Here is a 23,177-nt window from a genome sequence, read left to right as displayed (position 1 = left end):
AGTGTGGAGACTTGAGGGCAGAATCAGGCACAGAGACACAGTACAATTATTTACTAGCTACTGCATATAGGCTTAGGCCAGAACAAGTATGTTGTGAGGAAAAGCTATGGCTTGCCTTGGGATAGGTGATGGTATGTGGCAGGAGATAAAATATATTCACACACAGCAGTACAGTCACCTGAGGTGTGTCTGCTGGTCATATTGGCACCAAGGAAGTGCAGAAGTGTTAAGTTCTGCTGTTGATTGAAACAAACTGATCCTCAGCATTGCTGATCATCATCTGAATTTACCTCTTTTCCTCAGATTTTATACCTTTTCCTGCTGGTGTTTTTCTTCTGAATAATTGATTAGCAACTCATTATTAACAGAGCAATCCCACTTCTTTTTTTCCACCTCCTTATTATGCAGAATTTATTTCACTATGTGCTCTCTCACAGGTTAATGGCAGCAGCTGCTGCTGATTGCTGGCTGCACCTGGATCACAAGCTGAACCTCCTGAATGTAGAGCCAGGTCACACCATGGATGTGTAAGTCCAAGGCACATTCAAGTGGCAAACATCAGTCTGCAGTTGACCAGGACATTGCATTTCCTCTAACACCCCTATGTGCTACCTGACAGCTTGATCTCTGCAATTCACATTTACAGGTGAAATCACATTCCAGCCATGTGCTCCATGCTCTGTGTTGGTGCCACACTGATCTCTGAGCAGAGTTTTTGTCCTTTATCAGACTTTATCAACTTTACTGTAATTATACTCAGTCACAGCAATCTGTGCCTGCTGGCACCACTGAGCTGCTCACCAGCAGGGCAGGATTTCTGCACTCAGCTGTCCTCATTTGCAGATGTGTCTCACAGCTGTTCAGAGCAGTAGCTCAGAATCTGTCAGCTACTAGGACACAACTTTTCTTCTTTAGCCACCAAACTCCAGATGCAGAGGTGAAAGTTTTAGGTATTTCAGTCTGAAAATGTGTAACAGGGTAAAGTCTTCCTTGCAAAAGTACATTTATATGGTAAATCCAACTTGTCTTTTCATGGAGAGCTGGGAACTTTTATCAAAGCATGATGACACTAATCCACTGCTGAGCTCACTATTTTAAAGTTTTCAATCTTGTTTTAAGAGGAAAGTCTGGGAGACCCAAAGTTGGATTTCAGCCTAGACATTAACTCCTTAGTGTCAGTGAGGTTCTGTACATTTTATGGAGCTTTGACATGGCAGATAAAGAAAGTCTCTATGGAATGATACAGATGAGCATTTTATTTCCTTCTTCTGTTTTTCCCATTAGCTTTCTCAAAAATGAGAAGGAAAGATCCACTAACTGTCAGCAACTATTTAAAGAGTCCTTCTGCATGGATCATTTGTAGAGCCATTAGAGCAGGTCTGTCACTTAACTCCATATTGAGAGGGCAGCCTAACATAATTCCTGCTAGCTCAGGGTTTGATCCCCTAAGTGTCCATTCTGGACTGCCCAAAAAGCATTTGCTAACAATGTGACTGCACCTGATAGGAAAAAATTACATGCAGAATCTCAGGAGGGGAAGGAATGATCATCTCCGTCTTTTCCTTCAGCACCATTTAAGAAGTACTGTAAAAGCCCTCACCTACAACTTGGGCTCAAAGGGACATTTTTTTCCTTTCCATACTCTGAAAATTTGCTGCCTTTTTCTTTTTTTTTCCTTTTGCTTTGGCTTGTTCTCTTTAAAGACCAAACAGGTCACTTCAGGAATTTTAGTTATACCTTGATAAAATGTCAAAACCACTTCTTCAAACTGTACTTGCTCTTTGTTTCAGAACAGTGGCTCCTCTGCATTGCTATTTACAGTTGCATGAGTTAATCTAGATGGTTACAATCAGAAACTCATCAAGCACTAGACTACTACTTAATGCAGCTGCAGTGAAGCAAAAAAAAGTCAGAAATTAAATCTGTCCAGAATTCTTCCCTTCTTATAGATTTCTCCAGAAGAAACTCTACATTTATGACATATTGATTGTAATTACAAAAGCCTTTTGTTAAGGACAAAAAAGTTTGATTTTATTGTTGCTTTGTTTGGGCTTTTTTTTCTCCTTGATACTCTAATAATTGTACCAACTACCTTCTACCTACTCTATTTAATGCACATACAAAAATAAAATTAACTTTTAACTTTAGACTTATCTTGGCAACATGCATATTTAGGATCATTTAGCTATGGAATTCTCTTTTGTTCATTTATTTCTTTTAAAAGAGATTTCAACAAATATTCCTTCTGTGCTTTTGCACGTTATGCAAGTCCAGTCCCTATGGAAAATCATGCAAAATGTGGTTTTAGGGAGAAAAAGTTTTGACCCTGGTGTAGAACTTAGCTCCACCAAGCCAAGCCTTATAACTATGCTAATTGTTATTCATGGGTGTAGCAGCTGCTTCCACAGACTCATTTTTTTTTCCTGATAAAATTTAGAGTACTGTATCAGGAAGACCTGTCTTGCTTTTTCAGAACAAAATTTCCTCCTCCTCACTCATGGTACCAACAGACCAGGTATTGATGTGATACTGTTATCTACTCAAGCACAAGAAATAAAAGATTTTCTGAGTTATCTTGACACCTCTACTTGCTGGTTTTCAATTTGGACCTGCAGACATAGTTTGCCACCTTGTGGCAAATGAGCTTTTAAAAACTACGAGTTTCACAAATAGTCAGATTACAAACATTTCTCAAAATCTAAGCCAACTGTACAAAACAACAGTCTTTAAAACATGAGCTGTCTTTTATTAAATAAATAAATAAATTTTATTTTAAAAATATTTTTAGAGTAATCCCTCAGCTTAACTAATTGAAGAACACTTCTGATACCTGTAGCCAAGGAAAAACATTTAAGCTTTGTTCACTCCAGGCTTGGCAGTCATAAAATCTATGTAGGCTGCTGACAGATGAGTAACTAAAGGCAGAATCTTTCATGCACAGGGTATGGCCTTACAAAGAGAAAAGCTTTTCTTTTAAGTTCAGCAATTATGGCTAAACTATCAGAAAAAAAAAGGACTATGAGTAACTGTATTTCTGTTTGGTGATAAAACCATGAATAAACACTGTAAAATTGGTTTAAATCAACCAGAAATAAAAGTACTGCAGAACTATTTTATGCTTTTTCCTGTCATTTTATATACAAAGAATGCCAGGATGCTAGAAACACCTCTCCATCTAATCAGAGCTACAACTACCCCCATCCTGAGTATCTGTTCAGGACAGTGGAATCTGTTTCCTCTTTCTGGGCTATTTACTACTCAAATAGTCAATAAGAAGTCATGAAAAGAAGTGTCTTGGACATAAATCTTTAATGTAAAAGGCATAAAATACATTGCACTGGGAGAAAAGGGGCTCTGAAGCTCTGCCCACCATACCCCAGGGAGGTTCTCTAGAGACTGAGCATTTTCTTGTGAGAACTGCTCTCACCCCTGCTGGTGAGGTGTTCCACAGACCCACTCCTTTCCACCAGTTTGGTTCTCTTTTTGCTATTGTCACAACCTGGGCAATCATTTGGAGAGTTTCAAGTCACCTGAAATACTTTTCTCTGAATTAATTGGGTAAAAAGCTATGTTCTTAATTAGCCAGACTCTTTTTGCTAGTTTGCTTGTTTGTTTTGTTGGTTTGTTTGGGTTTTTTCCTTGTTAAAAGGTTAAGCTTGTTATGACAATGCCAAGATTTGCTCAGATTTAATAACTCTAGCTTCAGGCTGCCTTGTCTTTTACTTTTTCCAAACACAGATTCAGTTTTGCCCAGAAGTTTCTTTTGGCTCACAGATCTCATCCTGGGAATCTTTTTGTTTTATATCTTTCACTGCTTTGATACAGGCTCTGAGGCATAAGGCAGATGTGAATGAGAAACTGATGTGGCTTGGGTTGAGCAGTGATTTTCAGCAGGTTTTATGGTCCTAGCAGATGAATCTCCCAATACCAGCAACAGGAGAGCATAACCAACTCTGTTTTACATAGAGATACTCTCAAAAAAGAAGAGCAGAGCAGAACTTCATTGGAAAGGGCTTCCCTCAGCTGCAAATATTGTGTTTTCCATCAAGTTTTTAATATTAAGTCACAAAGGACAACTGGAAAACTGTCCACAGAGTAAAGAGCAATTCATGTAGTTACTTCAAAGGAGCAGAGAATTCCATGACAAGTCATTGAGTGTTTCTGTAGCATGTAACATCCTAGCTCATTTTGGGATGCCATAAAACGTAGTTCTCTGGATGACTTTTTCTCCACGTACTTAGGAAAACTTCCATTTCTATTTTGAATAAGAGATGAAATCAGACCACACAGCTGTTTCTCAAAGGCATAGATCTCTCTCATAGTCTTTCTCCTATGAGCAGAATGTCTTTACTGTCTCCTCCTCCCCCTTACTGTATGAATATCTAAATATTTGGATTGCCTTTCTTTTGCTTGTACTTCAAAGCTATATTGGCATATTATCCTGTTTCATATCACTTTATGGGCTGATAGAGTCACGCCAAGATTGCCTCTCCTCTTTCACTCTGTTTTCTTTTCCTTTAGAATGCAGATCCAAGCCCTTCTGTCTGCTCTAAGGAGCAATTAATGCAATTTAAAAATAGTGGAGACTAGGTGGCTTCAGTTTTCCTAATCTCTCTGTATCTCTATGCCAGACTAGATTCCTGAGTTTACAGACGCCTTAAAATTGTTTTCACTTGCTGCAGCTATTTTGAAAATCAGGAATAAGTAATGCAAAAGTTACCAGATGTTAACATTATCTAGGTTGAAGATATAAGAAATATTCTACGATTTAGCAGTAATGAGGCTGAAAATCTGCCCAAAGTGGATTGATTTCTTTCCTCCCTTTGTTTACCAGAAATCCTTTTATTCCTTTGTGTTTCTATCATGTGGCACTCAAGAAGAAGAGAGAATATCTCAGTTCTATCATAAAAACACAAAGGTTCAGGCTCAAGAGCTTCCTGATGCCCAAATTAAATAAATTTAATCTAAGAGCAATTCAGTCATATCCTGCTAAGCTACTCTGTTCTTCCTCTGTGTAAGTATGCAAGTTTATCAAGACAACCAGCAGTACCAAATAATAACTCTTCTTTAATAATATTTATTTTGAGTTTATTTTTAGAGCATAAAACAAGGAAAACAGTATTCTAGCATGTAGTGGATTGTAACAACTCTGCTTTTACATCACCAATCCAAAATTTTAAACAAATCAGAAGTAAAACATCATTTTAGGAAGATGAAAGCTGAAAATTCTTGTAAATCTGAGATCCAGTGCTTCAAAGAAAAGGGCAGGGGAAACACCACTTAATGCCATGAAGCTTCAATTAAGTTATGGGAGCCATGGAAGTTAAAAATACAGTAACTAATCCTTTTTCTTACCCATGTAAGCTGCCAGCCTTTGGGCTAACATGGAAGGTACTGAGCTCTTAACTCAGCCAGGAGAGGCAACTGCCCAGTGAGGAGTGAAGTGCTGCAGCAGCAGCTGCAGAAGGAGCAGCTGCAGAGAGCATTGCTGATACACAGATGGTTTGACTGATGTTCTCTTCCCTTCATGCTCCAGCACAGGGGTGTAAACTACCTTTGGGGGAACAGCAGATTGAAGCTGGTAATCACTGCATGAGTTTGTATTAGTGAGCATCCCTCTTGGAAATGCCTGAACAGAACTTTATGTTCCTTGCCAATTACTTGATTACTAAACCAAATTAACTTCAGATATTCTAGAAGGTCTCCAGTGTTCAGACAAACTACACTACTTATCAGCTGTGAATACTTGCATACCTAAGCCTGAGTTCTTAAAAATTCTTTTCATGCAAATCTGTTCTTGCCTCTTCAGGGTGCAGAAGAGGCAAGAGATGCTGGTGGGTAGGGTTAGATGAGACGTTCCTTTGGCTTGTAGCCCTATAACATTATGAGGAGGTTCTGGGTTTTTTCAATTAAGAGAAAACCAAAAAAGCATTCTCTTTTTTAGCAGGCATTGATTGAGATTTTCTTTCAAAGGACTGGTTTTAACTTGTCTATGAATTTTGTGAAACAATCCTGTCTACATTCCAGAAACTCCTCTGAATTTTTCCCATAAGCAAATTGAAAAGTATTTGAAAAATGTAACTTTGATTTGATCAAGACTTTTTTTTTTAATCTTAACTGAAAAACTCACCCCACTTTTTAACCATAAGCTGTAGACTGAGATCTAGATAAATACATGTAGGTGGTCATTTTATCTCTATAAAACAACCCAAAACCTCAGGCATGAGCACCTTCAGGGAGTTCAGATTCCTGTTTGAATTCAAATAGTGTGGATTAGGCCCTCCTCACCAGACACATACCCATTAATTGAGAATAATCTTGTGCTTCTTAGGGGGAACCTCTGAGGGATGTAACATCACACCTTCCTCTGTCAAGGAATAAGGGATGTTAAAAGTCACTCAGCCAGCATATAAAAGCCTATGTTTTCTTCTGTACAGTGAATACAACTGAGTTTTTGTGGGTTCCTGCAGGATTTTGTGGGTTTCCTTATTACAGAAAAAAATAATTTTTTTGGAACCCTTGGAGTAAAGTCAACAGTCTCATGTTTTTAAAGAAAATTGTCTTATCTGAGACTGCAGGTGGCTGTTTTAACTTCACAAGGGCAACATGAGGCTTTTGCTGACAGTGTGCCTGTCCATGTGTATTCCTAATTTTGTGCTTCCTTTTTCCTCCCAGTGAAACCAATACTTTATTCAAGGAATTCAGCGGGGGAGTAGAAGTACCAAATATAATTAAGCTTCTACCTGTTTTGTGAAAATGGATGACCAGCTACAGCAAGAAAAACTGTATGTAATGCCTAATGGAGGTAAAAAGATGTTCATATTTATGCATCTCCCACATGGGACAAGCTTTTAAGCAGGCCCCAGGCAGAGGAAAAGTTTCAAATGGAGCCTGTGCTTTCTTTGATTCTGAAGTCAGTCAGGCATGCAGCAGAAATATATGGAGCACAAGACTTCCTTATTTCCTGTGCCTGTGGAAGTCCTTGTTTAAGTAATTAGTCTTCATGACTGTATACTAATAGCTTAAATAAAGAGAATGCTTCTGGTGCAGTTGTTTTTTTTATGCAAGAGCAGATGAAACACCAGTTGTGCAAGAGATTTCCCTTTGTGAATTAGCCCAACAACTGCAGGGTCAATTACCTCTTATCCTCCCCTACACTGACGTGGAACAGCAGCTGTCTCTTGTGTTCTCACTGCCTGGAAGGCACAAGAGCATATGATAGGTACATTGTTTTAATTAGCACTCTTGCATGGACTTACACTCAATTAATGTTAGATTTAGTGCACGATGAAGCAGCTTGAGAACTGTCAGAAGGAAGGCAGCTGGGCAAGGTTGTTGGTCTGATCTCCTGTGTACCTTGAATCTACCAGGAAAAGGTTTGACTTCCTTCTAATGAGCATTGCCAATGTTCCTGGTGTCCTAAGTATGGCTCATTGCTTTTCAGTCTCATTTCCTAAAAGTCTTGGCTGAGTGACATACCTCATTATGCTCTGACATGGAAAAATAACCATGACTGTTTCTTAAATTTCTGAAGCAAGTTCTGTGGGAGATGCATGATCTGAGAAATGCCTGAGCAATACTTTGGCTCTTCAACTCTGTTAGGATACCACAACATCCCACAGTTTACCCTAGAGGCATATGCAGCAAGATATCCTTGCTGAAAGATGTTTTGTGGCACTTTTTTTGGTTTGCAATATGGTCTCCTCATTGTGAAGACCAGAAATCTGTGCAAGATTATTTGAAAGCATATTTCTCAATATATTCACAAGACATAAGGGCATCTCTGAGACATGAGTTCTAATTAAGGATATACAGAGAAATTTTCATGAAAATAAACTTTGCAATGTCTATATAAGAAAGCAACTAAAATACCATCAATTAAATTAGCTGCAGTGTGAGATAGTAAAGAAAACATTTTCCTCAGAGATGCTTCTTAACAGTCTTCCCATCTTTTCTCTCTAATAATATAATTCTTTCTCTTGTCTCTAATTTTTTTTTTTATTTTTCAGAATTTTTTTTTCAATTGTAGGTGTTTTTATAGGGGAACCAGATATAGATTAGAAACTTTTACTGCTGCAGACATTTCCATCAAAGCAATTTCTGTCATTCTTGGAAGAGGCAGCCTTGCCTTTGTGTCTCTCTCACAGTTGTAACTGATTTACCATCAATCTCCCTTTCCTTGGCACTTACAGTTTTGCAATTTAAAAATCCCTAGTCCCAGCCTTTTCTGGGAAAGGAGGGTCTGGCTGTGAACACAATTTCTGAAAAGCTACACTGAAAGAAAAGTTAAGAGCATAGTCCCTAGACATAAAAAATAAAATAAAATAAAATAAAATAATAAAATAAAAACAAACAAAAGATGAAGAAAATAAAAAGAGAGGACTCTCTCCCCTGGCATGTCTGTCATGGCCCTCTATGCTCCATTTTAAAATTAAGGCCTTCATCTTGGAATATCTAAGTCAGTATTGCCCAGTGAGCAGAACATCAGTACCCTTCACCACGATGGCACCACTTTTCTGAAAGTGTTCTACCTTACTCCTTTAAACACATATTCCTTTTCCCCTAATAGCAAATAAATCTGTCCTTTGAAAATATAGATCTTCTGTCTTCATATTTCCTTCCTCCTGTATAACAAACAAAAGACACAGCTTTCCATTGTCTGGATGATGGCAAGGATTTTAAAGAACATTAACAGGATTTTTCTGAAGGCATATATTATTACTCTGCTACCGGTGCTTTTAGTCTCATTATCAACAGGACAAATCATTTTTATTCAACTCTATTTATACATGTGGTAGACCAAGAGAAAATGTTTTTAAAAAGGCTCAATGAGGTGTTACTTAAATGTGGTTTTCAGCTCTAAGTGATTTATTATCTATAAATTGAAGGATTTCAGTCGAGAAGGCTCTAGGATGCCGCACTCTTCCTCCTCCTTGCAAACCGTCTTTGAGCTAAGATTACAGCAGGTGAAAGTTCTGATGTCTGTTCAACAGATCTTATGAAATAATTACATCCAGGAACCATTTGTTTCTCATTAGATCCAAGACTGAAGGAGCAAAATATTTTGAAGGAAGGAAACTTCCCTACCCCAAGAAACACCCCACATGCACACACAAATATCCTGCAGGCGAGTTCTTCCTCACTCCAATAGCTGCTTAGTAAGCACACAAACCCAACTTCATGGACCTACCACTGTTTTTAAAAACCCAAGATCTTTTCATGTCATGGTGCATTATTAATTAATTATGTGTCTTAGTCTTCTTCTGCCTTCCAGTGTTTTTCTTTCTACAATATTTTATAGCTCAATTTGCTTTTTTTTTTTTTTTTGTGGTTTCAGATCTCTGCCTACTTTTTCTCCATGTTGTCTCCAGCTATTCCTGCTAGCACTGCTATGGCTCTCCTGTATGATAAAGAATAACCATCACCATGCTGAAGAGTAGTTTCAGAAGAGGAAGAAAATACATGCAGTATTTTATAGCCATGATCCCTGCTTTCTTTTGTTTTACTTTGTGAAGATGATGTTCTTCAGAAATTCATTCTGGCCCAGAAAAATCCATCGTAAATCAGACCCAGCAGATCCTGTGTAAATCTCAATAGACCAGCCATCAGAGAGTTGGCTCAGAGCTTCACTTTTCTCTCCCCTAAAATAAAATTCTCTCTTTCTTTCCTGAGGCCTTTGCTTCATTTTCTCTGACCAGAGATGTTGCCTAAGTGTGAAAGGAAAAGGAAGCTGTCAACAACCCAGACTGGGTATGTAATTGGCAGCAGAGCATTACATTTCTCAAGCAGAAAACCTTTTTTTTTCCACAATATATGGCAACTGTAGACCTTCTGACATCAAGACTTATGTCTGGAATGGCAACCTTAAGAATGCCTTAAGGGTGAGCAACTACTGAGATTTTCTTTGATAATCAGATAATTAATTCATGAGAAGCTGTGAGAGCTGAGCACAGAGTTACTTATGGGATTCTAAAGAATATCTATCTACATCTTCAGGTGCCAAATCCAGTCCCATGCATCCTGCTGGTTCCTAACAAACCTTGAAGTCTGAGCACTGTCAGCACCCTCTAAAATTACATGAAGGCTGTCATGGGAAAGTTACTCCACTGTTCTGGGATGTATTTGTATGAATGGCAAGAAGAGACCGTAGGAAGGGATTTCTTTTGTTGATTATTAACTCATTAGGTGTCTATTGAAAAATAACTAGCAAAAAAGAGGAAGAGAGGCTGAAATTTAAAGGTAGAGATTTGTTTGCCAAAATTTCATAGTCATCACTATGACTGACCTTACATAATCACTATTTTAGCTCCCTGTGTTTCAGAGATGCCTCAACTCTGTAGCTTTCTCAGATGGTTTTAATTATAGATAACCAAGAATAATTATGGTGAAAGTAGTGCAAGAGCACAGTTCAGGGTGGCCCCTGAGATGCTGGTCTAGCCAGTACAAAAAGAAGCTAAATCCAGTCCTTTTACATCCTACCACTGAGAAGATGGGCAACAGATGTTCAGAACTATTAATATACAGTTCAAGGGTCTGAAGGGTGGTGCCCTTCCATCACAAAACACATCAGCATTGCTGTGGTTCATTGTCTCATCTTCTGCTTTGAATATTTTCATTGTTTAACCACCTAATATGGACTTCTGCTTCTTATGGAAGCTTGGCTTGAGGGTTTTGAGAGATGAGACAATCTCTCATGCTGCAGATATAGCTGCAGCTCTGCTACTCCTGTATTTTCAGTCTTACACCTTATGCAAATTTGTGTATCTATCTAACCTGTCTGATCAATATATTCCTCGATCATCATGATAGAATCTTTTGTGTCAAAGAGAAACTTTGCCCCTTTCCTCATAGGCAATCCTCCCTTGTTTTGTGTTTCATTCCTCAAATAGGGATAAGTGGTGTAGTTAATGAGGACAGGAAGTGCAGAGACCAAAAGGCTGGGTCTGCTTTCCTTTCCTGCTATGATTTCTTCTGCTTTCATGCTCACGTATGTTTCAGTCCCTTCTATGGTTAGCAGGGTGTCCTCAAGATAAATACCTTAAAAAATCTCTGAGTTGGTATGAAACAATAGTTTTGGTGGTTTGGGTTTTTTTTGTTTTGGTTTGGTTTTGGTTTTTTTGTTTGTTTGTTTGTTTGTTTTGGGGTTTGTTTTGTGTTTTGTTTTTTGGAGGTTTTTTGGTGGTTTTTATTTTTTGGGTTTTGGGTTTTTTGGGGTTTTTTTTTGTGTCCAACCCCTACAAGTTGGGAGTTTTTTTGCTCATGTGAGACTGCTTTGGTTCACCACTCTCCACCCCAATAACTCAAAAAACATGAGTTTCAGACTTACTAAATAGCCAAGTTAGGCAGGAAAGGGTCTGTCCTTTCAGTGTTCTGAAACATCTCCTCCCTCTCCCAATGCTCAGGTTGAACAAGGTGAATAGCCTGTGAATTTAAATGACCTTTATGCCATCTGCAGTAGAAGATACTGTCAGGAAACACAGTCACCCAGAAGAAACATTTTACTTTTGGGAACAAAAGTTACTACTTTGGGAACAAAAGTCCCTACTTTGGGAACAAAAGTCCCGAAAAGCTTTGTTAAAGTGTTCCAGTAAAGCACATTTTACCAATTATTTTTCCATATTAAAAAGTCTCATAAAAACTGTACATTCCAGATCCCTTATCTGTCCTCAGATAAGGATTATTGTGTGCTATAGGACAAAACTTTGTGGAAGTCCTTTGCAAATACATCTGTAGTACATGATGGCTGTTGCTATTTCATTATGAAGAACAGGGATTGGGAGGCCTACAAAGAAGGAACATCAAAGATATTTTTTGCTGGTAGTGCAGTAAGTCTGGCCAGAAATGTTCACAGTTTGCTAACATGATTGAATAGTGGTTAGGGACTACTTCAGTAGGAGTACCTGACTGCTTAGTACTTGTGACATATGCTCCTTTTCTAAAACAAATGTACAGGATCTGAGATTTGTCAGGAACTTTTGTCTCAAATAAATACTGAGAAGGAAGTAATTAAATCATTGCTGTAATGCTGCTGTAGCTAGCAAGGCTTGGGAACATTGCAAATGGTGTTCAACTAGAAGCTAAAGCAAAGACATTATTAAAATAAATGTTTCTGCTTGTGAACTTAGAGTTGAAAAAGTGCCACAGCAGTTGCTGAAAGAAGAAAAAAGCCAGTATAAATTGAAGTAAAAAGAAATTAAAAGGATATACAAGAGTGATGAGACCTCAATGTAGCTGACCACAATTCTATTTTTTTTCCTCCTTCAAGGCATTACTTATTTGAAATGGAGATTAATGTCACACAGCCACCTCAGTGTCTATTTCCTCTTCTCCTATCCTGCATAAAAGATCCTAAGATCACAGTTTTTTGAGAAAAAAAGGGCATGGATTCTGTCAGTTCTTTCATTTTGAATTCTCCCTCATTATACTAACTCTTGGCAATTAGAGAGTTGGTGCATGAAATTTAAAGATACACCTTTTCTTCTGTCAATATAAAGGACTCAGAGCAGTCCCTCGGAGGAATAAAGCAGTATAAGGAAAGCAAGTTATTTGCTTCGCCTCTCCCAGTTTTGATATTCTTCAGTGTGATAAACTAAATAACAAAGATGTTTTGTGAGGAGTTTGAGGAGAGAAGGAATCATTGAATCTGGAAGACAGATCACACAAGTCTCAAGAGGGAGTAATTCTGCAGAAGTCTGGTCTTACTCCATAGTGTGAGGAACCTGAATCCTGTGTCTTGGATGCCAAAGCTAACAAGCCCCATGTGACCTCAGTTCTTTCAGAGGCACCAGAATTAGAGTACTTTTTAAGGACTTTTAAAAATCAGTGCTCTATCCCATTATCCAAAAGCTGTCACAAGCCTCATTCCCTGCTCCTTCAGGCTGTACTTCAGTCAGCATCACTCATGCAGGCATTTAGAGCTGGGTGTTCACAGCCACTCACCAGCTGCTGAAGGCACAGCCTTTAGCAGCTGATATCATCACTTTCCAATGCTACCTTGATGATGAAATCCAATCACAATCATATTCCTGAGCCCAAGCCCTTGCCTGTGCCCTGCTGACACCTCCTCTACACAGAGATCTCCCTGGCTGGGGCTGTCTGTCTGTGCACAACTGATGATTGTTCAGTCACTCAGAGCACTAAGTGTAGTTAATAATAAATAATAGTAGTTAATAAAGTTATCACATTTATTAAAGGTGAAATTTCCTGAAAAAAGCGTCTTCACAGCATATTACTGTGCTATGCAGGAAGAATTTTCAATTCCAAACAAAGAATACCACATCAACATCTTGGATTTCCCCCTAATCAGCAGAGGCTACTTCCCTGTCTGTGACTCCTGGTGTGAAAATAGCTGAAGTTTAGAAGAAGGTGACTCTATGTAACAGGAATATTCTTGCCCATGTGCCTCTGTGTGACAGCCAAAGCACTAAGAGTGATAAAAATTAAGTGATACGAACAACCATAGCACATACATTAACTGCAGTAAGACAGTGTTGAGAGGGGGTTGGTTTGGTTGGATTTTTTTTTCTTTTTAAGTTCTTCCCTGTAAAAACACACACCAAAAGAAATATCTGAGCACTCAGAAGCACAAGGGAAGGACTTCACCCTGACATCCAGCGTGCAGGAAGGCCGTGCACTGACAGACACATGGATAAATACCCGGAGCTCTCCCAGGCCCCAGCTAACTGGTAAACACATGTGGGCTCCACATGTTCACTTCTGATCTGAGGCTGGTTTCAGGCTCTAAATAGAAGCCTTGGCAGGCTTGTTGCAAGTCCTGGGGACTGTGTTTTCTTATCAGACCTGAGGCGTCTGCTCCAGAGCCGGCCAACTTGTCCTTCAGCAAATGTATCCCTCCAGTTGTTGCTGAGAGCTCCCACACCTCTACCTCTGCAAAATTGTCCTGTGGATGGCATAAGGCTTTCAAAACTGAAACTTAATTTTTTATTCTATTTAAGTCCCTTTGTGTCTTTGTTTTGCTTCTGATCTTTAGGACATCATAAAAGATTAGCAAGAAAAGTTTTGAACAGAATTAAGTTTAGGAGGACTTGGATCTATTATTTTACAGGCTTAAAAGTTGCCATTTAAATTCTTTTTGTTCATAATCTGTTCAGGTTTGGGTTTATCACACATTTTTCACAAACATTACCAAGTGGCTCCTGAGCTCTTCTGTTCAGATGTATATTGAAAAAGCTAAGGAGCTCCAAGAATACTGATCAGCCTCTCATTTGATCCAGAACCATGGTTATTTTTATATCCTCCAGATTCATACAAACATCTGAAATACTTTTTACTGTAAACAAATTTTAAATTACAGTCCTAATGACAGAAGATTGGGAGGGGAATAAGTTAATGACAATTTTAGTACACTGAAGCCGTGCTTTCTGTGAGTTCAGATATGGTAACACTGATTTAGAGAACAGCCAAACTTTAATCTAGAGATACTGGCACAATCAAAGCTCTGCTCTGCTCCTTCAAGCCAAACTCTTTGCACGCAGCTTTACCTCAGCCTTCCCTTCCGCTCCAAACATCACGCCTGCCTTCACAAGCCAATTCTTAAAATGTGGCAGATGTTGAAGCACTTTCTAAATGGCCCTTGAAAATGAAGACAGCTACTTCTTGAGACCCATCCCTGAAAAATGGTGAAATATTTCTGCAGCTCATACAACGTCCTTGGCTCCTTCCATCATCATAGACAGGGATGGCTTTTTTTTCCATATACTGCAGGAGTTTCAGGAGATGCCTGAACCAGCCCCAAACACGAGCTCTGAGCTGTATCAAAGACACAGACTTCAGCAAGCCTTGTAGTTGCCTAAGATACAGTATGTTTCCCTTTACCATGGTCAGTCTTGTGTCCCTCAAACATGAACAGACTTTCTCAGCAGACATAGATATGATAATATCCTAACAAATTATCTGAGGAGCTTAATAATGCTCATGGATATTTGCTTTTACCAGTGAAACCCTATGTCTCTCAAAGTTTGTAACTTGAAAATTCATATCTTTTATCATATGAATTTGAAGAAGGCAACCAATGGAAAAAGAAGAGTGGGTAGTTTTAAGTTCCTAGTTTTTGTGTTTATTACTGACCTTGTAGGTTCATCTGATGTCCAGTGGTTTGATCTCTCGCCTTCCTTTTTCTCTTCTTTTCAACAACAAATAAAACACAAAATCAAAATAATATAAACGTGCCTGAACTAAAAGTCTGAATTTCTGAGATTGCTCACACAGATTCAGGAGATGAAAACTGATTTTATGTAGAGGTGAAACACTAAATCAAGTAAAACTTGTCTGAGGCTGAAAAGCTGAATTGCTAATGATGGTCACCTGCAGCCAACTATTTCTGGTAATTTTTGATACAAACTCAAACAGTAATTTAGTTTTCTTTCCTCCAGGTGTGCAGTCTTGCTACCATCTAGTGGCTAAAATAAAACTTTGCACTAATTTCTTTCCATACAAAGATCCAGACACTACAGCCATCAGAATCTGCCCTAAAAATTTGTTTGGAGGTCTTATATTCATCAGCAATAACATGACAGGTGAGAAAATTATGAACTGATGCCAAGAATGAAGCACAAAGCAGAGTTTTTTGTGGTTTTGTTTTCCAGATGAGTAGGAAGGTGTGAGTTCTTTACAACACTGACACATTGCATAAGTATGTTGGTAATTTAGACTCTACTGATTTCAAAAGAGAAGTTTGGAAAGCATTTGATGTTGGCTCTTTCTGACAATCAAGTACCAGTCTAGATCTCCCTTGGTGTTGAATGACACACATGGTGAATTATTCTGATATGGGTAATGAGGACTGAAATCCAATGGTAAAAATTTTGTTGATCTGGATGTGGGACCTACAGACAAATATTTTCTAGAGATCATTTGCTGCATACTAAGTTTAGCAGCTGGATGTAATCAGTGGAAGAAAATTAAAGAGATTTGTTCAGGACATGAACTGGACAGCAACAAAATGTAACATATAAACTATTTAATCACTGATCAAAGATCTTTTCAATCTTCCCATTTTTGCGTGGTCAGTCTCATTGTCCCTTGCTGGACAAAATATGTATCTATAATTCCATGCTGGGGATCAACATTTCTGGTGGATTTTTACATATACTGCCACTGCCATCTAGTGACAGACATACAAATAAATAACAGAAGCTGAATTCAGCAACTTTGAGTGGCTTGGAGCTTCTGGTAACTCAAAGAAGAAATTCCAGTTATTATTGAATCTTTCCATTTGATCTTCTGAATTAATCTTTACGCATTTATACCTGAACATAAGGAGTGCTTATATATATTGGAAATTATTTATGAGAAGGATCTGCAGTGTGGAAAAATTTATTCACTTAGGTTTTCTAGGCAAGGCAAAGTAGTGGTTTTGTAGGAGGCCTTGCTCATAATTAGAACCCCACTGGAGCTTTCCTTAGTGAAAGATTAGCAACAATTTTGAGCAAGTACTCCAAGCAAGCCAGGGGGATGTTTGGCAAGACTAAAGTTATTTCTAGTTTTTCCAGCAGACAAATCAAGGCACATAATATTTTACAGAAATTCTCTAACTCAGCCTAACAAGGACAACAATACTAGCAATTTCCACAACCTTGTCTTCACCATAATCTCACACAGTACTCTACGTCTAGTTTCAAAAGTGATTTCTTGGGTTAGAAAAAGCCATTTTAGGGTAAATCCTAAACGTTCAATATGATCTAGATGCCCAATATTTATTTAAAACTTTATACTGTCTTTTGGGATCCCTGACAATTACAACTGTTAGTGTTTATTTCTGTATGTGTTCTAGACCTTTGCTTCATGTCCTAACTTTAGGGAAAACTCTACCTCAAGGTAAGGTAAGCTGAAGTAAATATTGTAAAAAAAAAAAGAGAAATGGTGCATTAAGAATGGATAAAGGAGGAGCAACTCCTAGCCAATTAATAAAAAAGAATGAGTAATGCCCCAGAAAAGTGTGGGAATTAAAGTATTTTTCTTCCACAGTTTTAAAAATTTGACATTATATGAGTGCTGCTTTAGGCTCAGAGTGACAGAATGGGCTAGAAATAATGACTAAAATGGAAACATGCAAGTAAGATCAATCACATCTGTAAGTCTTGGCAGGCCAAGATGCACAACCTGCACATGTTCAGTCTCCCTATTGCCTGTTCTGCTGCTGAGCCAGTACCTGAGGCAATGTCCAGTGTATGAAATCATAAAACTGGAGACATTGTGGGGCTGCACTGTGCCAGGGAATGTATCAGAGAGCACAGTTCAGAGAATAATGGGTTTGAACTAGGAAGTCCACCCCAAAGCTGCATGCTCAGGGCCCCTCCTGCTAGGCCCAACAGGTATCACATGCTTCTATTAACTGAGGATAACCAGACTTTAGCCAGGCAAGGAACAGAAACATTAGCTTCATGTTGAAGCTGATAAAGTCACAGGACAATCTCAAACATGGAGAATTTCAGGTCTACCAATGTTTGAAATCTGTGCTATTGCATGCTTTGAGCAACCAGGTCTAGTGAGAGGTGTCTTTGCCCATGGCAGGGGGACTAGATCTAGAACTAGATGATCTTTGTCCAAAATATTCTATGAACCCAAAACATGGGCACTTTTTGTTACAAAGACATAGATAAATGATAGATAGATAGATAGATAGATAGATAGATAGATAGAATAAATGATAGATAGATAGATAGATAGATAGATAGATAGATAGATAGATAGATGGATGTAGATATAGATTTATCTATATATGAGAAATTTATAATTTCTGATATAAACTTGTGTGAACATGTATTTTCTTCTTCCTTTCTGTATCAAAACCCCCTATTTTTAGGATTTTACACCTCAGCTTGTAAAAACTGAATTGCTTTACCTCATGCCTGTAATTTCACTGAGTCTGCATTTATCCCAGTTTGCAATTTCCTATGTTTAATTTGGATTTCCATGATACTTTTGTTTTGTGCCCAGGATGTAGGAGTTCAGAAGGCCTATGTCAGCTCTGAAACAGTTTTGATCTGGCTGTGCAGTGAGTTCCAGGTGTGGTTTCCATATTCAAATACAAAACCTCTCCTAAAACACCCTGTAGCTAAACCCACCCTCTTACCATGTTGGTCTGGCCTCAGTGCTTACTGCAGCAAGCTGCACTACAGAAGTCCTGAACTGCTACACAAGCCTGAATTGTAGAATTGAGTCTTGAACTTGTCTCTGAGCACAGCTCTGATGGCAGGAACCTCATCCACCATCTGAACTTGCAGACAGCAAGACTCTTACCCAAGTGGTAAAGGTGTCTGCACCTTCCACTGACAGCTTGTCTCTTACATTGCCAGAGATTTTTATCTTTCAGACTCTTACCTAAATTATCAGGATGGAGAAGAAAACAAAACAGGCTTCATTCCTCCACGTGATATGACAGAAATGTCACCAGAGTAATATGATAATTATAGGTTAAACAGAATCAGAGTTTTTAGGTTCTTGCCAATATTTTTCACAGATATAAAATATCCACAGATCTCTGATGGGCCCTTCAAATTTTGACCAGTAAGGATTGTCAGATGCATAAGTTTACCATCTCCAAGCACATAGTCAGAGACTAGGGTGAAATTCTTAAGCACCTATTTGTCTTTACTGTATTTCACCTCAAGCCCTTCTAAGGAGCTGTGGTGTTTTTATGTTGTCAAGAGTATAAAGATTAAGGGGAAAATGTGGAGGGTATTTAGGCATAAAACTGAAACCAAAATTAATTAGGTCTGATCCCTTAAATATTTTTTATGCATGTCTGGTCAGTTGAAAAAAAATGCATCAAGTCTATTCAGAAAGATTACGTCTCCTCATAATTTTTCTCTCAAAATTCATGAAGTTCCAGGATCATTTATAGCTGGCAAATATTTAGTTTTCTTTACTTTGTAATTACTATGATAATCATTCTTTCAGAGAAACAACTGATGGAATCAAGCTGGTAAAAACAACAGGATTAAACTCTCATGGTTTCAAGTTAACATTTATTCAAGGAAAACACAATGCTCTTTAGCAAAGATTTTCCTGCTATTATATATTTGCCTGTCATGCATCTCTGCAATTTAAAATGAGATTATACCAAGAGACAGCACAGTGTAAAAGGGATGGTAGTAGACTGTTTGTCTATCTTTGATTAGCAGGTAGGAGAGAGATGAAAGACAATTAGCAGGTGGGAGAGAGATGAAGGAAGAATTTAGGTTGAGACAAAATTACATGTAATATTTGGCTTTTATGTATTTTTCAGTAATTACAATGACAGCCTTTCTGTGTTCAAAGGGATTCTAATCATGAAAGATTATACTTTATGTAAAGACAGGTAGATTAAAGAAAAGCAAATAAAGAATACCTCATGCTGAAATAAAAAGTTGTATGTGATAATGACATGAAAATTTGCACCAAAGAACAAGACCTTGAAAGCTGGTGGTATCTTTTCACAGTGAGACATCTGGAATCCTAACAACCTTAATTAATTAATGGAGATTATCTCTTTAGGTAGTGGAGGTCAACAAATCCCTGGACAGATGAACAAAATTTAGAAGAATTAATAGAGTAAACAACTGGAACAACAGTCTAGCAAAATTTCAAATTGCATAATCGAGCAGATTAGTGTAGTGTTTGCCTAATTTGATTGCCTGGATAACAACTAGTCCCCCAAAACTGAATAGATTCATGGAGGAAACACAGGAGCAGGGTGGGATGTGCTGCCATGGAGCTGCAGGGTCCCTCTTCTCCCAGGGTGGCTTTCCATGGCACTGGTTCTCGTGAAGATGAGGGTAACCCAGGCTTTAATTAACAGATCCATTGGGGTGGATTAGAGTGAAATGACTGAGCGATCACTGCTTGGAAATATACATGTGCAGGTTTTGCTGTAAAACTATTCGGTTGCAAGAGAAATCAGATATTTTTATCTGTAGTACAGTAACAACATGAAAGCACTGCAATGTGAAAGTACAAAAATATTACCCAAGGACATGCACAGGGGAAAAAACAGAATGGAAAATTACAAAAGTGTGAAGCACAAAAGAGAGACAAGAGGTGAGACTGTCATCACCCCCAGGCCCCACGATGGGACTTGGCTGCTGTGCAGTTTTGGTCTCATTGGTGGTCACAGACTGGATCTGCAAGGTGAGGGAAGCCCTGAAGAAATGGTTGAGAAAATATCCTTGGAAAATCCCCAGAACACAACTTCTGTTGGGTTTATAGTTATTCACATCCAGTTGGGAATGCCCAGGTACCCCTGTGGCAGGGAGCTTCATGCTGGATCAAGGTGGATCAAGGGACATTTTGGGAGCCCCTCACACCTTCTAAGACAACACAGCTGCCCATTGCACCCCAAAGATGAATTATCTATGGTCTGTTATGACCCATCAGCAAAGCTGAACACCCTCAGGACACACACCAATGTCCCAGGGGAGAACGGGGGCCCCAGAACCCAGTGATTTGTGCAAGGGGAGACAATTTATTGTGGCAGGAGGCACCATCTCCACAGGATTCATCTTCTGTCTCACTCACAGCCCACCATTCACCCTCTGACCTATGAGATCACCCCAGAGCAAAAGCTCAGCTCCTCCACCTCAGCAAAGCACCCTGGCTTCTCCACACACTGGGAATGTTTTGAGTCATTATCCCTTAACAATTCAGTCTCTCACACTGGTTTGAGCCCTGTACCATTGCATTCACATGGCCCTTGTGAAAACTTCATTTTATCATGGTCCAGACAGGAGATAAACATTGGGAAATAAAAAATAAATAAATTGAGAAACTAAACAAGATATAATTTTTGGAAAGACAGCTGTCTGCAATGGACAGCTACAACCTGAGGCAAAAGAAGATGTGAGCTACTAAAGCTACTGGAGTTACTCCATTCTAGACTGGGTGAGGAGCTGCTCTTTCACTGTCAAGAATCACACTGTGCCAAACAGACATCAGGTAAAAGAAAAATATCAAACGGTGCATTTGTGTTGCTTTAATCATGTGTGTGTGGTTCTGCTTTGCTCACTGCTCACTCACTAAAACTAAGTTTAGTTTCTGGATATATTTTTTGTCTGCATTGAACATAGTTTGTTAGTTTGTCATCTGAAATCACACAAATTATAGAAGAATAAAGCCTGAAAAAATTTATCCGAATCTGCTTTCTCATTTAGATACTTCTATTTAAGAAGTTTGTGATTTTTGCACTCAAGACAAAAAAGATATTTCTCTTATAACTGTTAGAAGAGAGCTGCAGTAATACCAGATCCCAGAGTCAATATTAAAGGATTTTGATCCTATTAGGCTTGAAGGTTAAATCCCATGTGAGTATCTACAACACAACTTCCCGGTCTTAGAGAAATTTTTTGCAAGGACAGCAGGATTCTTCCAATAAAGGTTATAGATGTAGTAAAATAAACATTTTTTCCTAGAATAACTATCCATCCCTCTTTTTTTTTTCCTTTCATCTTTTCAATACTAATCTCACAGCTGCCATGCTAAAAAAGTGCAGTTTGCAGCTAAGGAATCAGACAAAGCAACTAACTTGTCCAAAGTGAAACTAAGTTCCAAACACTGGTATTAATTTTATAAGTCTGGAACAGCTATACCTAGATGCTGGAGAAAGAGCTGACAGCCCCAGTGAAACTGTGGCTTTTGAAGATGTACAACAGAATTATATGCTTGTGTTTATAGTGATGGTGTTGAATTGAAGATCTGATTTCTAGCCATTTTTTTGAGTTGACTAAATGTTTCTTTTCCATCTCCATATTTTACTTCATTTTAGAAAAGAAAATCTTGCATTGAAACAAAACAAAAAAAAAGGATAAGATTATTTTCTTTCAGAAAGAGTAAAAGAGATAGAAGGTATGGAGTGATTTTAACACCAAAATCAAAGGGTTGCTAACAATAAGCAATCAGTAAGAAACATTTCACTCCAAGCCCTTTAATGTACCTGAACATTTTCTATTTCCATCACCTGATTGGAAGTAAGACTGTAGACTGAGAAAACAGTTCAGGCTTTCTTCTGAAAGCTCTGAAAACTTTAAAAAAATGTTTCCAATGTTTTATGTTAGGAGTCAGATCACATTGTGTCTGTCTTATCCTCAGATCTCCACATCTACTTGAAGTTAAGATATTCACTTTAAGATCAATGGTACTTATTTTGAAGATATGTATTTGATCATGGGTCATTCAATAAGTGAATAATTCTTTGAATTAATTCAGTTGTGGTAGTTTTGGGGACAAACCATTATTGTAACGATCTTACAACTTTTTATGTGTTATATTGATAGAAGTCTTTACTTAAGAAAAATCTCAAACCTCAAAGTAGTTGTACCTGAATTTAAGACTCCATCTAGACCCAAAATCCCATGATAGTCACTGTGTGTCTGGGATCATATACAGTTGCCTAAACACCCTGACTTGTTGTCTAATGGTTCAGTATTACCCCCAGGGTAGAGGAATTGTAGTGCTCTAAGAGTTTATTCTTGGTGTATCATTTTATGCTGGTTTTGTTAACAATAACATGATTCCTTTTGTTTGTTTGTTTTGTTTAATATTTGGAAAATGTGACCTATTCCTGGTCCATCATATTTGTTGGCCCATAGGAAAGTTTTGGAAATCCAAAAGTAGCTGAAATGTTATTAGGCTTTTGCAACTGAACTGACCCTCATAGGTGCAGTCGTGTGTTTACCAGCCATGTGCTGATATCCCAAATATATTTGCTCTGGCAGGTTCTGCTGACTGTATTGTCTAGAATGCCATGATGTAAAACATCTTAGACATCTAGCTTATATAGACAGCTAAATATAGGTGTCTTTATCTTGAAATGAATCCCACACAAAGTAACAAATCAGTCATTGGTAAATGACAAATTTGTCATCATATGTCATGCATGATTTCTGTGAAAACAGGATAACACTTCATAATTCATTAAGTAAAGTCACTTTTTTTTTTAAAATATAGTGTCTCTTAAATAGAGTGATTAAAAATACGGCAGATGTAGAAATGGAAAGAAACATTTGAAAGGAGTAACTCACACTACACAGTTTTCATTGTATAGCTTGGTGGCCAAATCCAGAAAATGGAGGGAATTAAATTAAGTTGCTACAGCCTGTTTCATAAAGATCATTATGTTTTTACATCTGCTTTCCAAAGATAGTGAAGAAGATTTTGGATATGAACTGTGGAAAAGGGACTGG

This window comes from Geospiza fortis, unplaced genomic scaffold (genome assembly GCF_000277835.1).
Source record: "Geospiza fortis unplaced genomic scaffold, GeoFor_1.0 scaffold428, whole genome shotgun sequence".
Classification (NCBI taxonomy): domain Eukaryota; kingdom Metazoa; phylum Chordata; class Aves; order Passeriformes; family Thraupidae; genus Geospiza; species Geospiza fortis.
The sequence above is the reverse complement of the archived record's forward strand: the minus strand, read 5'-3'. Positions refer to the sequence as shown.